The 19,686-nt window shown below is 37.8% G+C and overlaps 1 protein-coding gene across 6 annotated transcripts in view; it reads right to left on the bottom strand.

Annotated features, from left to right (window-relative positions):
- The window catches only part of CEP164 (centrosomal protein 164), a 1,424,585-nt gene that overhangs the window by 1,293,525 nt on the left and 111,374 nt on the right, over positions 1-19,686 (bottom strand). The gene's annotated exons all lie outside the window — the stretch shown is intronic.

The following is a 19,686-nucleotide window of genomic DNA, read 5'->3' as shown; positions in this document are numbered from 1 at the left end:
TCAAAGGGGAAGGTCCCCTAGCCGGATGGGCAGGGAACGGAAGCAAGCCCAATTCAATTTGAACTTTGATCCTATCCATGTCCAAAGGAAGGAGACTTCTGGAGGACTTGGAAGACACTGAGGAATGACCTGACCTGGCAGGGGATCCAACCCTGGAACCCGAAGCCCTATGGAGCCGGGAAGGGGATCTGGTTCTGTGAACCAGATCCGACTGCCTAGATCCAAAGATCTGGTAGGATCTGATGGCTTGAAGGAAGTGCCCATCGGAGCTGACAAGCTGGCTGGATCCAGGGACAGCTTGAGCCCACTTAGATCCAAAGACTCCACTTCAAGAAAGTCTTGGATCCGACAGTCTGATCCAAGGATCTTGGAATGGTACAGCTCAGATCTGGAGCTGAAGAAGCTGGGCTCAGATATGGGATCTGCGATCTGACAGCCTTTGCATCTTAGAGTGAGAAGAAGAGAACCTCCCAGAAGGTGGAGGGGTGCCTCTTAGGCTCCTGAGAGGGCTTGGAAAGGGAGGCTGAGGGCAAGGGATGACCCTGAGCCAAACCCTTCAGCAACAGCTTATTATGACATTTCATGAGGGCCCTGGGGTTGAATGCAGCACAAATGTTGCATTCAACCTCCAGGTGCTCTGCTCATAAGCAATAGAGACACTCCTCGTGTGAATCAGAACATGGCATTTTCTGACCGCATAAGGAGCATCTCTTAAACCCAGAAGGTCTGTCAGCCATGTACACCAAAATACACACACAAACACATGCACACACTAGCAACTGCACACTTACCTGAGCTAACTGAGAAATACCAACAAACTGCTAGTTATCTAAAAAAACTACCCCCATTTTTTTTAACTAATGGAAAAGGGAAACCCACAGGGAAAAATGGTAGGAAACACCACAGAAGATAAAGCTAAGATAACCAGACGGGAGTGGAGAAAATATAGCTAAACTATCGAGGTATTACAAAAACTACTTGTAAACCAACAAAAAATAAAAGGTAACTCCCAAAAAATAACTCACATCTGAGGGACAGCTAGAGCTCTGAAGAACACATCTGAACATTTCTGCGGCAAACGAGAGCAGAAGAGTAGAGGTTAGCAGGGAATGATGGGACGGGAGAAGCAAGAGCTCTGGATCTGTCTGACAGTAGCAGGCTCGGATCCGAGGTCAGATCCAAGACCCATCTCTAATGAATAATGACACGGATAGCATCAAATCTCCAGGATATCATCTTGTTTAATCAGCTCTGAGGTATACTTTTTGCCAATGTACATCGAGACACCTCCAGATTTGGTCCCTGTATGTGAGGCTGATGGTCTAAATGTGTGGAAGGCAGTGTAACCTTGCATCACTGGAGTACTTTCTGCAGCTTTAAATCTTGTCTCAGTAATGGCACATAAGTCTATGTTCTCCAAAGTGAAAAGGCTCACTCTCTACCACCTGGGAAAGGAGGATTGATGGGGGTTCTTGAGGAAGAATGACCTGACTGCAGGACTCTCACTTAGCCTGTGACTATCCAGCTTCAATTCTGGTGGAATGAATGGGCTAACTGTGTGAAGTTAGGCTTCTAATCTAGACACAAGTCACACAGTCAAATGTTAAAAGTTAGAATCACATGGAAGTGAACAGATGAGGTATAAAATAAGTCTCCTCCAAGATGGAGCAATTTTCAAACTTAGCAGCATAACAATGATGAACAGAAGCATTCCTGTGGTTTCAAACCACCTCTAAAACACTAGCCAGCGCATCTGATGAGCATATGGGATGTAAAATAAGAAGCTAAACTCTGAGGTAGAGCTTGCAGCCTCTCCAACCATGGGGATCTTCTTTGACTTGCACAGGGGTAGTTTCCTGCACCGAAAATTACATGAAATTCAGAAATCACTTCCTTATCAGCCATCATCAGACAACAAGGATGAGCCTGTGTTATATTTTTCATTTTGTGACTAAATTTGGAATTCGAAGAAACAATGGAGAAGCATGAAGAAATTCTCCCTGCCAAGGTAGAGGAAACACCATCAAGTCCATTTTTCCTTGCTAATCAGAGTACAAGACAAAGAGAATCATGTTCTTCAATGTGGTGAGCAGAATGATTTCTAGGATGCCTGCTCCTGGACTACACGAGATTCAAAGAATCATCAGCTCCAAGAGAAGACAAGAGCTGTAGTTCAGAATTTTAGCTGGCACTTTCATTTCCATGGGATATGAATGCCAGTTAAGATGATGCCTTGGTCTGCAGCCCACTATGAGACTTGCATCATTTCTCTGCAAAAATAAATGAGCATGTACCACTCTGTCTGCTCATGAACCATACTGTGGGCTAGCTATCTATCATGAACAGGAGAAGCTACTGTCTTCCCTGTAAGCTCTCTAACCCACTGGTAAAGCATTCATCATTAAAATCTATACCAAGTTCTGCTGCAATCATGGGTAATCCACGCTGCATAAGGAGGAAACTATCCACCAGTCAAAAGTCCAATGTCAGGATTTAGACACCAAAGAATATCTGTAAGGGTAAGATAGCTGCCAAATTACTGATATCTCACAGTCAACTCAACACACTTATAAATAGACATGATAATGGACCATGAAAACGATGGCTGCCATGAAGCCCAAGAAGTTTACCTGACTGAATCCCAACAAGTACATTCTTCAGCATTGACCGTTAAACCTTCATTACCAAATTTTCATTCCCAAAACCTCTAAATATGCTTACTTACCTCTGCTTTATTCGGGTTTAATCTTTTTTGTAAAATAAACTAAGATCTAACGTTTCAACACGTACAAACTTCTACCTTTCTAGCCCAATTCCATTACCAAAACATCAGCATTTCATTTTCAATATTGTAAATACTTTTAGAATGTGTAGATACTTTACAAAACATTCCAAAAATATCAGAATGTGTACATATTTTATGGAGCTTGCATGTTCTCTCTGTGCCTCTGTGGGGTTTCTTCCAACTCCCTAAAACATGCTGAGTGTTTCCACCTCAAACTCATCAAAGAATAGAGTTGTGATCAGTAGCACAGACTCTAGTTGGTGCCCTATAAGGGGAAGAGCTGCAAAGATCAACTGCTTTGGGCATCTACTGTGATGTGCAGTATCCGCAAGACAGAAGAATACAGATCACAGACTGCAAGCCGTGTCTGGGCTAGTCACTTCACAGTGTAAAATATGGCTCTAGGCGATTCAGTCATGTTGCCTAATGCTCTGAAATTGGTGTGGGTGTCTGCCAGTGATAAGTGAGTTAAAGACCTGGCCTACTCAATAAGCTACTGGTTGGGCGATGTCCAGTTGCCCAACTTGGGTTACATGGGGAACTCTGTTGAGTGAAAGCTGGATGTAAAACAAGTCAACCTGCCAAATAAACTAAGAATTGCTACACTCAATGTGGATTCACTGATAGAACACATCATGGAAGTGGATGACATGATGGTAAGGAGGAGGACAGATATCCTGTGTATCCAGGAGACAAGATGGATGGCCAGTGCAACAAAGCCATTTGGCTTCAGATCTAGAATCTACTACTCAGGACTGACTAGAAATTGTGTGGGAATTGTGGTGAGGGAGAGGCTTCAGAAGACACTGAGGGATGTCATCAGAATTAGTGACAGATTCATGACAATCAGACTCCAGTGTATTGACAGGGCAGTATTCATAATCTCAGCCTATGCCCCACATCAGGACTGTGATAGTGAGGAAAAGAGTCAAATAGCATTTGCAGGACCTATTCAATAAAGTAGCGCAACATGAATTGGTGTTGATAATGGATAACCTGAATGCACATATCAGGATAGACAAAGCAGGATATGAAGACTGTCTGGGTTCACATGGGTGGGCCAAGAGGAATAAAGAAGGAGAGGCCATTCTAGACCTCTGTTTAGCAAATGCCTTGATGGTGACCAACACATGGTTCAGCAAGAGGGACATTCAAAAGATCACAAACAAGAGTGGTCAACATGCAACTCAGGCAGACTTTCTCCCAATAAGGAAAGGGCATTGGTATAGAATCAGTGATTGGTTCATAGGTTCATACTAGGCTATCTGCCCTAGGGCATTTATAAGCCTAGCCAGAATGTGTTTGGCTTTCGCCACCCATTTTAAATTAATTTTGCTATGCCCTTTTTCGAGGTTAGTATACTGTGCCTCTGTCTAACAGTGACACAGAAGTGATACCCGGGGTAAACCTACGATCTCCCATCCACTCATCAAGATTCCTCTTGAAGAGAGTCAATGAGGGACTCTGCCTAACCTGGACTGGGATTTTATTCCAGAGTGAAGGGAGCCTCTGGGTTATGAATCTGTCCCTCTAGCATGTCCTATTTATTTCAGTGCTGAGGTTCAAGTCTCTCGAGTGCGTAGCTCGATGGGATTTGGATTTTCTGAGGTGCAGCATGTCCATTAATTCCGGGTTGGACATGGCTTTATACTTCAGGCAGAGATCACCTCTGAACAGGCGGTATGCCACTGAGCAGAGCTGGAGTTTCTTTAACCGGGCAGCATATGGCATCTGTTTGAGCCCTTTGATCTTCTTGGTGAGGTACTTTTGGGGTCTTTCCAGTTGCTGCAAGTGTCTGGTAAGGTACATCCCTAAAGGGGCATTGTACTCAATTATGGGCCTGATGAGGGATGAGTAAAGAGGCACGATGACCTCCCCTGATCTAGATGTGAATCCCATCATGATTAGGTGGGCTATATAAAATGTTTTTCTAACCACTTTGGCCATGTGGTTGTCAAATGAGAGATTGCTATTAACTTGGGTCCCCAGGTCCCTAATTACTTTTTCTGTACTTAATGGATTACCACCTATGTGGTAATTTGTGGGCACTTTGTTTTTGCCAAAGGGGATGACTATACACTTTTTGGCATTTAGCTTGAGGCCATGGCTCTGGTACCAGTTGTCTGTTTCTATGAGGCCCTTTTGGAGGATGCTTGTGTCGGCTGGAGAGTCAGGTATGGCACCCAGTTTGCAGTCATCTGCGAACTCGGTCAGCCACAGTCCTTCCGTGTTGGCCTGTACCTCCGAGAAATATATACCGAACAAGAGAGGTCCCAGGACTGAGCCTTGTGGGACACCACTTGTAACTGGTTTGGAGTCTGACATGGCTCCAGCAATTCTAACCATGTGGGTTCTGTCCTTGAGCCAGTTTGCAATCCATCTAGTGACATAGGGGTTTATATTTAAGCTGGTGAGCTTATCTATAATGCCCGAGTGGGGTATTGTATCGAAGTCTTTTGCGAGGTCCAGGTAAGCTGTGTGGACCACCTTCCCCTCGGCAATGGCCTTGGTGACTGTTTCAAAGAAATCAACCAGGTTTAAGAGGCAGGATCTGCCCTTAACAAAGCCGAACTGGGTAGGATCCAGTGTCTGTAGGTCCCCAATATCTTTATTTATGAGGTCCATGATGATCCTTTCCATAGCTTTGCAGACCAAGCTAGTCAGGCTTATGGGGCGATAGTTTCCAGGATCCGTTGAGGCACCACCTTTATGGAGACGGACCACTGTTGCTGTACGACACTCTTTGGGCACATATCCTGTAGTAAGGCTGAGATTGAACAGTAGTTTTATGTTTGGGTTTAGCTCTTCTTGGAGTTCATGCAGGACGCAGCCCGGGACACCGTCTGGTCCCATTGATGCTGTGTTTTTTGCTTTGGAGAGGGCGGCTCTTACCTGAGCATCTGAGATGTCATGGGGCAGCACTCTGCTGGGACAGATATTTGCCCTTTTGCTGGGGAGGGAGGAGAAGTTTGCGCTGAACCTGTCAGCTAGGATGTTGGCAATGTCTGTGGGTTCAGTGTATTTTTTGTCATTTTGGACTAATTCTGAGCATATCTGGGAATTACCACCCAGGTTCCTAACATAACTAAAGAAAGCCTTGTGATTATCCTTAGTGTCCTGTGCAATTTTTCTCGAAGCTGGCCTTAGGCAATTTTATGAGTGCCCGTAGTTTTTTGCTAATACTGATCAGTGATGCCTTCCCTTTTTGGGATTTTGCTCTATCATTTAGTAGCTTCCTCCTTCTATTGTATAGTTTGTTTATGGCTGGGGTCCACCAGACAGGACGTCTGCCTTTGGAGGATTGGGTCTTGGTTTTATTTGGGATCGCATGATCCATGCATTCCTGAAGGTGTTCATAGAATGCCTTTATAAAGGATTCTGCGGTCTGGTCCGTATTTTCCACAGGCCCGGGGGCTTTGAAGGATTCCACCTCGGTTTTGAGGAGTGTGAAATTTGCTTTAGAGAAGTTTTTCACTGTGGTTTTCTGGGCAGGGGGTGGGGATTGCAAAGTCATCCCCAGAGAAACAGTTGGCCCACAGCATAAATCACTGGTTGTTGCAATCAGCTGTAAGCAGTGGACAGAGAAGGCTCTAATGTCAACACAGACCCACCTGAAGACCTGGAAGTTGAATGTTGAGAAATGACAACAGTTCAAGGAAATAATCAGGGCTTTGGCACCTCAAGAAGTGGAGGAAATAGGTGGAGCTGAAGAAGAACAGCAGCTCCTCACAACAGCATGTAGAAGAGTACAGAACAGATATGTGGCTGAGCCATGGATGGAAATAAGGTACATAAGGAAAAATTGATGGTGGAATACAGGAAGTCATCAAAAGAAAGGAGGAGTGCTGGAAAAAGTAGGAGATAGGAAAGATGGACCAAGCTAAGAAAGAATACTGGTCAGCTAATAAAAAGGCTAATAGAGGAGTTGCAATAGCAAAAAACAAGAAATCAGAGGCACTCTACCAACTTCTGGAAAGTGACTCAGTAGATGGTACAAAGAAACTATACAAGGTTGCAAGGCAAAGACAGAAAGAAAGAAGACAGTCAGACACCCTTCATAAGGGATGCCAGCATCAACCTATTCACCAGTTCACACAGCATCAAAGGCAGACAGAAGGAGTACTTCCAACATCTTCTGAAGGAAGAAAACCCCTCAAAAGCTGTACTACCCCAGACAAAGTCTACAATGAAAGAAGAAAAGGAGAAGTATGAACATCACTAAGCAAAATGAAGTCAAGGGAAAGCAACAGGCTCAGATGAGGTCACAGCAGATATGATAACGATGTTGGATGACATAGGAGAGAAATGGCTCCTGAGGATATTATAGTAGTATGGAGAGAAAAGCGTATCCCGGATGACTGAAGAATAGGCATACTAGTGCTAAAATTCAAGAATAAAGGAGACATTCACAACTGTGGGTGGTAAAGACGTATCAAACACCTATCACGCTGCCTGAAAAGTTCTGCACAGGGTGACTGACAAATGAATATGCAGAGCAGTAAAAAGTAAGATGGGAGATGAGCAAATCAAATTCAGATCAGGATGCAGCACAAGTGACCCAATGTTTGCAGTGAAACAGAGTTGAGAAGAAGATAGAGATGTGGAAAAAGCCCAACTGGGCATTCCTAGACTTGGAGAAAGCATATGACAAGGTCGCAAGAAAGCTGATCTGGGTAGTGCTGCAGTGGTTCAAAGTTCCAGAAACATTGCTAGAATATACAGGCTGTGTACAAGGACCCAGTGACTCAAATACAAACAGTGTTCAATCTCACAAAGGGGTTCCCAGTGGGAGTGGATGTGCATCAGGGTTTGCTCTGAACACACTGTTATTCATACTGGAGATGGACTACATCAGCAAACAGGTTGGAGAGGACAGTTCAGCAAACAGGTTGGAGAGTACAGTTCAGCAAACAGGTTGGAGAGTACAGTTCAGCAAACAGGTTGGAGAGGACAGTTCAGCAAACAGGTTGGAGAGGACAGTTCAGCAAACAGGTTGGAGAGGACAGTTCAGCAAACAGGTTGGAGAGGACAGTTCACAAAGTTGCTGAATGCAGACGATATTGTATTACAGACAGACTCTGAGCAAGAACTTCAGCAAAGGATAGGGGAATGGAATACAAAACTGGAGGCACATGGGATGAAACTGAGTACAGATAGGATAGTTGTAATGGCAGCAAACTGAGGAAATCAGAAGCTGAGAATTGAGATAGAAGAAAAAATAGTGGAACAGGCAAATAGCTTCAAGTATCTGGCAGGGGTGGTTGAGGAGAAGGGAAGTCTAAACGAGGAGGTTAAAGCTTGAATCAGAGGGAATGCAGTCATCTTTTACAAAGTGTCAGGAGTAGTATATGACAGAAGAATGCCAAAGAATCTAAAAGGTAAGGTGTACAAAACAATGGTGTGACCATTACTACTGTATGGCACCAAAACTTGGGCAGTTAAGGCAAACAAGTTGAGGAATCTAGAGGTGATAGACATGAAGTCCCCGAGATGGGAGGTAGGATGCCTGCTATGTAACAGACAAAGAAATGAGGACATAACAGCAGAAGCCAAAGTAGCTCCAATTGTAGAAAAGGTCAAAGAGAACAGACTATGGTGGTTTAGGCACGTGTGCATAAAAGCAGAAGACAATATGGTGAAGAAGATTTGGGTCAGACAGAAAGAAGGAAGGAGGAAATGAGGGTGACCAGCAAAGAGGTAGATGGATTGTGTGAGAGAAAACCTCTAACAGTCAGGCATGAGTGTCTATGAAGGTAGGAGAGTGGCACTGAGAACAGAGAGAGGTGGCCACAGGTGACAAGACACCCAGACCCCATGTAGATAAAGGGTGTTGATGATGATGATGATGTTCATATTTTACAAATTCACTGATTAGCCATCTATTAGCATTCTAATGTAACTCTGATATGCTTCTGTATGGGCCTGTTCCTTTTTTTGTCAACAGCAAACTTGTCACGGGCAACCCACAGAAGTTTAAGTTGCCAAAGTGATGATACATTGTTAGCTAGTAAGCTTCGACACCAATATCATGACTTGCACACTGACTTACCAACAATTAGCTGCAAGTAAAAATAAGCATTTCTGCAGGCAGTCAAGCCACCTGCACCCCACAAAACCTATGCTGCCTACATATACCATTTCTGAAACTGCATCATCATGGAGCAAGGGTAACAGTCTGATCCTCTAGCCATGTACCTAACAGCTGTAACACATGGCTGTCCATGATCACATTATTTCTGCACTGCTTCAGGCCCAGGCCCAGGCCCTTTGATGACCATTGAGCCTATCCCTTTGAAATACACAATGGGCTCATTTGTTCTCCAGGGTAACAGCCTTTTAGAGTAATTGTCTCTCTGGGACAAGATTTAGAGGAACCAGAAGCAGAAGTCATCACCCATGCATTAGGTGATTTTTTTTTTGTTAGGCCCTAATTCTCCTTACATGCTCAACAGTGTCCAAAGGTTGGTGTGCAATGGACTTTAGGGATGCATGTCCATAACTTCACGTTTGACTTATGATCCTTGACCAGTGTGGGAATGACATGCATAGGTAAGACATTGATTGGCCTTGTAGGTGAACAATTCCTTGAAATATACAGGCCTAAAGGTTGGATTCTGTTATAGAGAAGGTGCATTAAGCATATGTCACATTATTCCCACAAACACAGGCAAGCAGGTTAAGCTTCATCATTCTCCTCCTCTCCTTTTCCATGCTAATTCCAATAGGTGCCCAAGCTGCTAATCAGACTTGATTTCCAACGTTGCAGTCAGGGCTTTATCTTTCTATGCCAATGAAGGTAACAGCATAACAACATATAGAAACCATCAGTCCTTGGTGATAGTGATTAAAGCTGGGGTTTATTCAAACAAGCAAACTTGAGTAATAATACATTGTAGCAATAGATGTACATGCTAGGCTAGTGATGTTGCCTTCTTTGGGACTTGGCCAACACACTAAGGTGTCATAACAGCAACAACAGTGCCTGACAGTTAAAAGCCCATCTCATTCTTTTGGGGAGGGGGGCTTCCAGACAATTTTGGTAGACTAAAAAGAAGTACCTTAACGGCATTACAGAAGCATTCTATTGTGGTCACCAGCTATTTTTTCGTTTTAATGTCCACAAGCACACCCAGGAAGGCCTGATCAAAGCAGAACTCACCCCAAAAAGAGGACTTTCAGAACATCCTACTTAAGCTTGCCCGTAAAGAAGCACTGCATGAGTCAAACCATCTGGCACAGGCAGATTTCTAAGGCTGGTGCTCAAGCCATAGAATCAGCAGTCAAAATTTCAGAGGACTGCATAAACCCCCACTGCAGCAGCAGAAGTGTTAAGGGTCTTTTCCACATTCTACAAAACACCAAAAATCCACAAACAACGAACTGTTAAACTGAAACGGAACGCAATAAAAGTCGGCCAAAAAGAGTTAGTGCTATTTATTATAAATTGCACTTTCAGCTAGGACAGTGCCTAGCCTTCTTTAGACAAACAGTTAAAATATGGTAAACCAATGCCTTTTATCTAATCAAGTCAGTGATGTCATCAATTAAGCAATGTTGTTAGTAACCATAACAACATATTATCGCAGCCTACTTTTATATAACAAGTTATAACTCATTAACTTATAATACAGGAAATGATGAACAAAACCATATATATTCCTATCTCATCTTATGTTTAAAAACACACTTATATGTGTATACATGTTAAAAACTGAACTATACAAATTTTAAGGACTAAAAAGTACCTAATTAAACAAACGCTGCACTAACCAACCTTTAATTCCTGGTTAAACCGTCATATGCAAGAACTTTGTATATTTGCATTGTATTCAGTTTTTATCTATTCAAAGTTAGGAGTTTCAACAGACTTTTAATGGAAATACTGTCATTAATCCCTGGGGGCATATCTAAGGGTGTGATTTACGCTGCTTGTTGTAATTCATGTAACGTGTTTTACATTGGGAAAACGGAGAGACGTTTTAGGCAGCGAATATATGAGCATTGTTATGCAATAAAGAAGAAAGATTTTAACAATGCTTTAGCCAAACATTGCTCTGAATTTCCCGCACACACCTTTAGCTTCACAGTTTTACAACAGAGAATTGAGAACATTCGGGGGGGTCCTTGGCAAATTTTGCTCGAAATAGATGAACTGAAGTGGCAAGTGCGAACGAGGGCTCATATGCCCCCAGGGATTAATGACAGTATTTCCATATTTTCCAGTTTAACCAGGAATTAAAGGTTGGTTAGTGCAGCGTTTGTTTAATTTAGGTACTTTTTAGTCCTTATATTCACACAAAGGAGAACCAGGGAATTCATAAGTATTTTTATGAATTTGACTTATTTAGTATGAATTTGATTTAGTGTTTTAAGTAGAGTATGTTGTTATTAAATTTGTATAGTTCAGTTTTTAACATGTATACACATATAAGTGTGTTTTTAAACATAAGATGAGATAGGAATATATATGGTCTTGTTCATCATTTCCTGTATTATAAGTTAATGAGTTATAACTTGTTATATAAAAGTAGGTTGCGATAATATGTTGTTATGGTTACTAACAACATTGCTTAATTGATGACATCACTGACTTGATTAGATAAAAGGCATTGGTTTACCATATTTTAACTGTTTGTCTGAAGAAGGCTAGGCACTGTCCTAGCTGAAAGTATAATTTATAATAAATAGCACTAACTCTTTTTGGCCGACTTTTATTGCGTTCCGTTTCAGTTTAACAGTTCGTCTTTTCCACATTCTGTTTGAAAATAGTCTCTGGAGACATATGAAAGATTTTCCAAAATCTAATCGACTATCAAGGGTTAAAACTTGCGCAGCTAAGACACTTAGGGACCAAAGTCACAATGAGGCAGAAGAAAACACCTTTTTGCCTGCTACTACTTAAGCTTTAGACTTCTCCTCAGGCAAAGAAAGGTGCTGCAGTCTTTGGGACCCACAATGGACCAAATAGCTTGCACAGGAGTTGTGTTAGTAAGTTTACTCAAATTGTCAGTCTACTCCACTGCAGAAATGTAGACAGTATCAACCTTTTGAGGAAGAGGGGAAGCAGAAACCAGATGCTTCAGAGCTGTACAAACAGCACTATTTAAGAAAAGCTCCACAATGTCATCATCCAGGACTCCTCATTATTCCTAGCCAAATAACAGTTAAGAGCTATAAGAAGGGAAGATCTCTCGTTATGCTCTTGCTTTCCTTGCCCTTCTCATAGACAAGGACCTCAAGGTTTCCAGAGTCTCTCACACAGTAAAATAAAGACAAATATGGACCTCACTTTCCACTAATGCCAGAGCAGGATGGCCCAAGCTTACTAGGCAAACAAGTTCTGAATCATGCAGCTGGTGACAGACAGAAACTGGCTGATAGGGTCACAATGCTAGGGGAAGTATCAGTTACAGAAGCACTGTGTCTTGAAAGGCTTGTAAAATACTTTGTGCTGGATCAGCATATGCTTCCTAAAGATACACACCCACATTCACAAGGATAGCTCCCACTACACAAACAATGCCACATATTAAGTCCAGCACAACTGGGAGAGGCCTAAGTAAAACACTTCTTGACTATAAATGAAAATCAATACAGAAAATTCCAGGGGGCTCAAAAGTAATGTTCTTTATGCGGTTTGGAATATAAGGACACACCTTGGGTAGCCTTACGAAAAGGATATAACAAGTCTCTTACCTCTGCATGCTATTCCTGCACTGGTCCAGGAACATAAAAAGGGATCTTCCTGCCAGCCCTGCTTTGTGCACCATGAACAAGCCTTCATCTTGAGAAATGAGAAAACGTAGGTAAGCCTCATGCTTCTTTCTTCGTTGTTCCCAATATGAGAGTTTGGCATTTACTACAAATTCTTCAGGACATGCTCCACTCTCAGACAGGGGGAACAGTGATGGTGTGGGTTCTGGCTCACAATTTAGCAAATGCATGAACATTTTGAAAGCTTCAGAATTATAGACACAAAATGCAAAAACATTTGTGCACTGAACACAAAGATCAAAATCTGAACTGCATGAGTAACAGAAATGACTGGTGAGGAGACAAGTGCACTGTCCTTCCCTAACACATGACATCATGGCATGAGCTGAGAGGAGCTCCAAACAACCTGGATGCAGAAATGAGAGAAATTTGAAAAATGTGCTACAATCAAGATGTCAGAAGAAGAAATCCCTGCAGTTACAGTGCAGAAGGGGTTCATAATGAACCACAGACACTCATTTTGTTGAGACTCAAACATAAACAAACTATCTAACATACCAACTATAACAACAAGAAACAAAACTGGAATGAAAACACTATAAAATACATGGAAAGTAGCTTTATCAAAATATTTTATTAAATTTTAATACCATAAATCAACAACTTAACATCAAAGTCAAAATACAAAAATATTTACAAACTGTCTACATCAAATCCATAGTTATTCATTTCTTTTTCTTTAGAAAAAAGAAAGAATAGTGATAAGTCATAAATTACTATTTCTCAAACAAATTATTAAGTTTCAACCAGCAATTATATTCACATGCTATCTTATTGGTTCTCATCTTAATAGTGACCAAATCACTTCGACAATCTTAACTATATTTACATATTGCATAAATGAAGGAGAAACATATTTTTTCCAGTTTTAGTAACAACTTTCCTAGCTAAAGTAAACAAAACCAAAGAAGAGAATGCTGCTTTCTGAGGACACAACCAGGAATTGGAACATTAAACAAAACTAAAGATTTGGTAAAATCAAATTTACCAGGCCACAGAGCTTGCATAGCCTTACAAAATGCTGTAAAATTTTAAAATCAAATACCATATGATCCCCCATCAGCCTTTAGGATGGATTTACATATCCAACAGCCAATATTTTTTTTATTATATATGATTTCAGTCTTATGGGGAGTAATAAAAATTGTATGCATACAGTTCCAAGAAAATAGTCTCTAAAATATACAAATGTAGTTATCCCTGAAGATAAGTAAATTAACTTTTTATAGTTTTCAGATAATTCTGAACTAGTAACAACAGTAGCATATTCCCAGTGATTACTTCTAAAAAAATGGTTTGATGTATTTACTATTTTATAAATTTTAAATAAACAAGATTTATCTATGCCATCTGAAGAATTTAATTAATGGAGGAAATTATTCGTTATATTAACTGACATTGCCTCAGCTTTGATTATTTAATTTACAATAATCCAATTATTCAAATTGGCATCATATTTGTTAATTTAAAAATCACTTTGCATAAACAAACATAGATATCTTACAATCAATATTTAAAAAGGAAACAGGTCTATAATATGAACATAACGATAAATCATTATCGTGTTTTAAAATGTAAGATATAAAAGTGCATATTTCAAAGAAGGAGAAATGCTACATCACTTTTTGACTTATGTAAATACATGAAATAAAATAACATACTTCCTGAGGCAATAGTTGACATATTTCTGTAATAATTCCATCATTGCCAGGAGCTTTATTATCTTTTAATTTATTAATTTAAACTTCTATTTCTGTTAGTGTTATAGGATTGTTTATCTTCTTTAATTGGACTTGAATTAGCTTATGAATGTTACTTTTCAACAATATTTTCACTAAATCCATATTTCCTTAATATTAGTATAATTGTTAGGTTATTACAGTAATTTCTAAAGCATGCCAATATTTCCACAATGGCTGTAGCTTCCTAATACTAGACGTATGTTCTAATAGCTAATTTATGTAGTTCTTTAGGAATTAAAAAAAAATAGTACTGAAGTTTAACTTTTTCTAAATTAATTGAGACTAACGTTTTAATATTTCAAGATATTTTGTATTTATTTTTTTTATCTTAGTTATAAAATCATTAACTTTTCTTATACATTTTCTCTATTTGTGCTTGTAAAGTGACCAATTCTTTATCCCATTGTTCCCTTTTATTATAATACCAATTAGTCATCCTTCTGTATAAATATGCTTTTAAAGAATCCCACAATACTGCATTTGAATCCTTCACATTATTATTAACCTCTAAGAAATGTTGAATTTCTTTAAGAAACCACTCCTTAAAATCTTTTAGTCTTCTTATACATGCATGTGGACTACCACAAGAGATTAAAATATGTCTATTTTTGAGACTGAGCTCAAATATAATGGAGTTGTGATCTGATAAAGGGCAAGAAACAACTTTAACATTCTCAACCTAGAATTCAAATAATTTGAAATAAAGAACTTGCCTATTCTCGACTGAGTCCCAAATCTATATGAATGAGTGTAACCTAGAAAATTATAATGATTGCTTTCCTATATAAACTCACAAGATTTAAATCATTTTGGAAAATTTAACACCATTCTTGAAATCCACTATATATATTAACTAAAATATATAACTTCCCTTGCGGATAGACAAACTATATTCAACATGTTTTTAGTCTCACTACAATTATATGCAATGTTAGGTAGCATGATGAGTTTCTCTAAAGAAGCAGTATCTCTTCTTTTATCTTTACAACTAGAAGTGATCAAGACTGTATAACCTTTTGAATTTAACTAATCAACATCTTTTTTGAATTAAATGTTTCTTGTAAAAAAAATCTTGAGGTTTAAATAAATTAAGATATTTTAAGTAAGCAAAATCTCTTATAGCCACTATTAAGACCATTATCATTAACCTATAAAGCCTTTAACTGCAAAATATTATAAATATAAGACTATAATATGCCCTTCTAAAAAGAAATGTTTTGGCTGTGTAAAGATATAACATCTAACAGACCATAAACATAGAAAAAGATTTACTCAACTACCTTCACAAAATTTAAAGAAGACTACATACTTCATTACTACCATAAACTTAATGTTTAAATTTTAAAAATCAAATAAATAAACCTCAGTCTAAACAAATGAATAACTCTTACTTTAGCATAATTTTTTTTTAAATTAAATCAAGATTCAAAAATATTAGATGTCTAGCATCATGACATATAGTATCTTGCTCAGATTATATCAACAATGATGAAAACAGCTCGTGGAGGAAATGGGAGATCTAACTGAGTAAAATAGACAACTTTTTGTTTTGTAAAAAAAATGAGTAGTGCATGAAAACAAAACACGTCAGTTAATCAGGAAATAGTCACCCAACATAAAAAAATTGTATTTAATTGCAGTGTAAATAAAGAAAATCTTCCCACAGTTTTCATACACATCATCACTCTATCACATTACAAATCCATGTAAATTCATGCATCAAGAATCCATCAACATAAACATTCAAGCATCTTACTGACTGGAGAAAACAAAGTAATGACTGCACATCCCACCCCTTGCAATAAGCACCAATCCTCATAACACTATCCACATAACTAATAATCTTCAAATTAAACAAGGCACATGGTAAATAATATTTCAACAAATCCACATTTCATGTTAGTATTAAATATATAAATATTACTACATATTTGACACGTGAAAACATATCAAAATAAGTATGCATATAATATATACATACAAACACAATTACATACATACATATATGGAAAATATACATCTAATTAAATAATTTATAGTATAATTAACTAACTTAAATATATTTTTATTTTAATAACTAGCTCAAACATTTTAGATAATAAACATATTTCTATATATGTGAAAGACAAGGAAAGAGAAAGAAGAAAACAAAAACACACAAAAAATAACAACAGATTAGCTCTGTGTTGATACACATCCAAGTAAACTAAAGCATATTCAATTACACTATAAATTAAAATTATAGAACTAACTAAAAGGTAAATAAGCATTTGTTCTTTAAATTTTCATTGTTTTTCCAGCCATTTTATTCGGTATGACTCTTCAGGGAATTAAGAAACTGTTCCATTTCTTCAATGCTGTCTAAATATTTGTTCTTTTGTAAGCAGGAAACAAAATTTTTCAAATATTCAGAAGTTCTGACCATTAGAGAAGAAGATTCTTAGCTTGGCTGGTAATAGCAGATGAGTTTTAATGCTAAGTTTCTTCAGTTCTTTAATTAAAGGTAGATAAGCTTTTCCCTTTCTAACCATGGCAGATGAGTAGTCATAACTAACTCCGATTATACTGTTTCCTAATTTAATACAAGAATTGGACCGTGAAGTTTTCAATACCAAGTCTTTATCCTGACTGGCACTAAATCTGACAATCCAAGATCTAAGTGGAGAGTTTTCATTGAAGAAGGGTAAATAAATGATCTATGGGCTCTTTCAATCCAAAATGACAGGGTTTCTGGTAAATTTAAAGCTTTAGGTAGCCAGGAAGTAAAAAAAAAAAATCACCATATTCTCACCTTCTTGCTTGTCATGAATACCACAAATTCTGAAGTTCTTCCTTTAAGACCTATTCTCCAACTCATCAGCTTTATCAAGTAATAGATTATTTTGCTTCAATCGGACTTCAATATGATTTTCACTTTCAGCCAATCTGCCACTATCACTCAGTTCTTCTTCCTTACCAGATATCTGTGTTCACTGTTGTTTAACCACTGCATTAATCAGTTCTATTAGTCTACTGCAGTCATCTTTTATAATTTCAATTTTTGTACCCAATCTGCCATTTTCAGAAATAGATCTTGAATGCTGGTGAGTAAAGACTATAGTTCTTTTTCACCTGACATTTCCTGTGAGGCAGATTTTGAATAAATCGTCTTGAAAAGATTTTGTCACATCTTTTTTTTTTCTGAAATTTTTTTTTATTTTTCAAATACATTTGAATGAATTCCATAGTATTTATACATAATATCTAAAATAACTATGTGCACTATTTACATTAGCCTGACACTGTAACAGATCTTAATGTATACAGTTACTTTATAAGTATGTCTAACCCATTATCAGAGTGCCTGCTCAATTATTGTATAGTGTCAATCAATGATAAGACTTTTCCACAATGCTTGTTGACAAATGGCTTTGGATTCCTAGTTCCTTAATTTTAATTTCCAATAATGCTGTGGTCTTCAGTAGGCTGTAGAAGTCTTCCAAAGTTTGTATTGTGTTTGTATTCCATCTTCTTGTTATACAATTCCTTGAAATTGCAAGTATAGTCCATACTAGACACGTTTGACCTATTCAAATGAGGACCTTTGTTTACCTTTAATAATACAGCAGCTTTAGTTAAATAAAATGATTCATTAAATAAAACTTGTAGAAAGTTATTAATACCATTCCAAAATGGCTTAGTTTTAACACAATCAAAGAAAATGTGGTTCCAGTCTGCATTGTGTACTTGCTCACATCTCCAACACATTCCTTTTATGGTAGAATTAATTTTACTGATTCTGTCTGGGGTTAAGAATGCTCTGTGCAAGCATTTCCAATTAAAAACTTTCCAGTATTGTGTAAAGGATGTATATTTTATCAATAATAAGATATTTGTTTTAATATCTTCAGTTAACTGCATTGATTGTCCTTTTGTTATATATTTCCAATATGAGGTTCTGAGTGTTGTTTTATAGTTTATCAATATTTTGTAAAATTTTGAAATACTTTCCCATGTCAAACTCATTATATATGATTTCATATATGTATTTCGTAAATTTAGGTATTTCTTTAAATGAAGAACAGTTAATTATTCTACTTAAATCTTGCGAATATGACAGAATACTCTGTAAAGTTAGCCAGTCCTGTTGTAGAATTTTGTATGCTGTTTTTATTACTTGCAAATCTAAAACTTTTAGTTCTTTGATACATTGCAGCCAACAAACAAATCCTTTCTGTTCCCAGGAATTAATAATTTCTCTATATATTTTATGTGGAAAGTTCTTTGTGACTATAAATAGTGTTAAAAGATCAAGCCAGATTTTTAAATCTATATTTGCATTAATAATTTTCCTAAATGGGTCAATGTAATAATTAATCATATGAGTGTTAGTGGGTTTGGTTATGTTATATTGCATACTAATACATAATATGTGACATGGCAAATTGTTTTTATCTATCTGAATTTTTTTTTGTAAATCAAATTCATTTGTTGATATTACAGTTAGTAATTCTTTCCAATTTGCAGAGTAATTTGGACTTATCCAATCTGAGACTGTTTTAGATATTGAGGCTTTTATATATGTTTCTATATCAGTTTTATCCTCTTGGTCTCCATGGTCTGATGTGACATATTAAAGCTATTCTGTTTCTTTTGGGAAACCATAAAAATTTATTAGGCATGAATTTACTTCTTTAAGTATATTCCCTTCTGGTAACAGTTGTACTGCCAAAGCTAAATATAGGATCTTGGGCAGTAAAAACATTTTATTAACTGTAGTTTATCTTCAAATGTTAATATTATTTTGTTCCATTTTTCCACAGAGATTTTAATTGTATTGATAATAGTATTGTAGTTTTTTTAGACTAATTCATTAATATCCTTGCATAACTCAATTCCTAGAAATTTTAAGGAAGATTCTTGGTTCCCTGTGATGTGATTCCCCCTTAATCTGCAGTTCTTTTTTTTTATTTAAAAATAAATTTTTTTATTTTGATTTATTGAAATGGAGTCCTGAAGTCATGTGAAATTTGTCAATTAATATATCTAATTCTTCTAATATATCTTTTGTATTAGATAATGTTAGTAATGTGTCATCAGCAAATAGCATTACTTTAGAATTGTATTGTTCATAAAAAAGAAGTTATGTACTCACCATAACGTTCCATCTGAGTAGGTAAACTTCATTTGTCAGCAACCTGTGGGTATCGGATCCATATCGGATCCGAGCCGGCAGCTTCAAACAGCTAAGATCCGAGCACCAAGCTCCTCCCCCTTACCCATAATCCCCTGCCATCCCTCTCTGACTTCAGATCTCGTTTGCTATAGTAACATAGAACATTACAACAAAGGATCACCTGCCAATCCTAACCTGATGTTATCCGGAGAAAAGGACAAGGAATCCTT

The sequence above is a fragment of the Protopterus annectens genome, chromosome 8.part0 (genome assembly GCF_019279795.1).
Source record: "Protopterus annectens isolate FY-2018-M chromosome 8.part0, PAN1.0, whole genome shotgun sequence".
Taxonomy (NCBI): Eukaryota; Metazoa; Chordata; order Ceratodontiformes; family Protopteridae; genus Protopterus; species Protopterus annectens.
Note: the sequence above shows the minus strand (reverse complement) of the source record. Positions and strands in the feature narration are given on the sequence as shown.